The sequence below is a fragment of the Suricata suricatta genome, chromosome 1 (genome assembly GCF_006229205.1).
Source record: "Suricata suricatta isolate VVHF042 chromosome 1, meerkat_22Aug2017_6uvM2_HiC, whole genome shotgun sequence".
NCBI lineage: Eukaryota > Metazoa > Chordata > Mammalia > Carnivora > Herpestidae > Suricata > Suricata suricatta.
Genome location: NC_043700.1, coordinates 60,369,484 through 60,372,059, shown reverse-complemented (window position 1 = coordinate 60,372,059; position 2,576 = coordinate 60,369,484). Strand labels below are relative to the sequence as shown.

At 39.8% G+C, this 2,576-nt stretch overlaps 1 long non-coding RNA gene across 2 annotated transcripts in view; it reads left to right on the top strand.

Annotated features, from left to right (window-relative positions):
- Nucleotides 1–333: 333 nt before the first annotated feature.
- LOC115299923 overlaps nucleotides 334–2,576 on the top strand; it is a 77,328-nt gene continuing 75,085 nt past the window's right edge. For both annotated transcript variants that reach the window (XR_003912435.1, XR_003912451.1), the window contains exon 1: nucleotides 334–568. This is a non-coding gene — a long non-coding RNA (uncharacterized LOC115299923). The remainder of the gene's footprint in view (nucleotides 569–2,576) is intronic.

Sequence of the window (2,576 nt, the reverse complement as noted above, 5' to 3'; positions counted from 1 at the left end):
TGCTTTGTATATCCCATTATCATATTTTCTGGAAGAGACATTTTACTGATGTTATTATGTATTGCCCTATCATTGTACACTGGCTGGGTTGAAGGGAAGGAAATGGAAGGCAAGTAACTTGTATTTTTATGTTAGTTAGTAATAAGCCAAAACATCAAAAATCACATTTATAACTAATAAGGACTGCATGTTGCTTAAGGAAATTAGAATTTGAGCAGTTGCTATAACAATGGAATTCTGGATTGTATTCTTTGGGGAGGAGGTAAATGTATTCTGGTTGTAGGAGGAAAAAAAAAGACATGGGATAATTTGGCAACCAGGAAGACCAACTGTGGAAGAGACTGGCCAGTTATTCACCAATTCATCTGCCTTTCTCTCCTGGCCACAGGGCTAAGACACATTATCCAAACTATTCTTTCAGTTAGGTTGTCATATGGCCAAGTTCAGGCAAAAGGACATGGAAGGAAGATATGGGCATTACCTGTGGTTGAAGCTCACAAGCTGTTCCCCATAATCACCGATGCAAGGATTTTATTCCTCGATACGATGGTTGGCTTCAGAGACTCTGGTAACAAACTCTAAAGCTTTAACCCCAAAGTCCGTGTATGCATGTCTGTGTGTGTGTTTGTTCACATGTGTTTGTGTATATGTGTTTGTGTGTATAAATCTAATACCTTAAAATTGATGGGTCCCCAAATCACTACATGAAAGAGACCCTTGCTGCCCCTCATTGAACTGTGATGTTAGTGAGAAAAAAATTAAGAAACAAACAAAAATTAAAATCAAAGCAAGCTCAGACTGTATTGCAGAAGAAAGGCTTTAACAGAATGAATTAAATAATCATACTTATACATACATAGGTAATTTAAAGTGCTGTGAAGGAAAAGCAGTATGAATGCTATATGAAAAGATTTTACTCAGTCTGAATGGTACAACGTATAAGATTGCAGCTTCCTATCTGAAGTTGTCTCATTCTACTTCTTCTCTCCCATTATTCTCCCAGGCAGACATATCCTAAGGAGATTCCCCAAAGTACCACTTTTTATAATCCTCTCCCCTTACATAAAAGCAAAATCTTGCCTTACTTCTAATGAAGAGAATATGGCAAAAGTGACAGGATGCCGTTACCTTTCTTAGATTACCTCATGTAGGAAACGGATTGTGTAGAAGGAATTAAAAGTCCTAATTAATTAACTGAAAAGGAAATTATCCTGGGTGAGACTGATCTAATCAGATGATTCCTTTAAGATTATCTAAAAGTCACAGATTAGAAGAAGCATAGTCCATCTCTGTTCTAGTTTTGAAGAAGCAAGCTACCACCAAAGCTAAAGCCTTGAGGCAATAAATTTTGCTGACAACATGAAGGAGCTCTGAAACAGATCTCTCTTTAGTCAAAACCTCTAGACAAGAATATAGGCTGTTTGTCACCTTGATTTAATGCTGGAAGAACTGGACAGCAACATGCAGAAGAATGAAACTAGACCACTTCTTACACCATACACAAAAATCAACTCAAAATGGATTAAGGACCTGAATGTGAGACAGGAAACCATCAAAACCCTAGAGAAGAAAGTAGGAAACAGCTTCCTTGACCTCAACTGCAGCAATTTCTTACTCGACACATCCCCAAAGACAAGGGAAATGAAGGCAAAACTGAACTCTTGGGACTTCATCAAGATAAAAAGCTTCTGCACTGCAAAGGAAACAATCAAGAAAATTAATAGGCAACCGACAGAATGGGAAAAGATAGTTGCAAATGACATATCAGATAAAGGGCTAGTATCCAAAATCTACAAGGAACTCACCAAACTTCGCACCCAAAAAATGAATAACCCAGTGAAGAAATGGGCAGAAGACATGAATACAACCTTCTCCTAAGAGGACATCCAGATGGCCAACAGACACCTGAAACAATGCTCAGCATCACTCAGCATCAGGGAAATACGAATCAAAACCACACTGAGATACCACCTGACGCCAATCAGGGTGGCTAAAATGAATAAATCAGGAGATTATAGATGCTGGCGAGGGTGTGGAGAGACGGGCACCCTCCTACACTGTTGGTGGCAATGTAAACTGGTGCAGTCGTTATGGAAAACAGTGTGGAGGTTCCTTAAAAAATTAACAATAGAACTCCTCTATGACCCAGCAATAGCACTGCTAGGGATTCACCCAAGAGATACAGAAGTGCTGATGCATAGGGGCACATGTACCCCAATGTTCATAGCAGCACTGTCAACAATAGTCAAATCATGGAAAGAGCCTAAATGTCCATCACCTGATGAGTGGATCAAGAAGATGTGGTATATATACACAATGGAGTACTACATGGCAATGAGAAAGAATGACATATGGCCATTTGTAGCAACATGGATGGACCTTGAGGCTGTCATGCTAAGCAAAGTAAGTCAGGCAGAGGACAGATACCATATGTTTTCACTCATAAGTGGAATGGGAGAAACTTAACAGAGGACCATGGGGAGGGGAAGGGGGGGAAAGAGTTAGGGAGAGGGAGACAGGCAAATCATGAGAGACTCTTAAATACTGAAAACAAACTGAGGGCTGAAGGGGGAGGG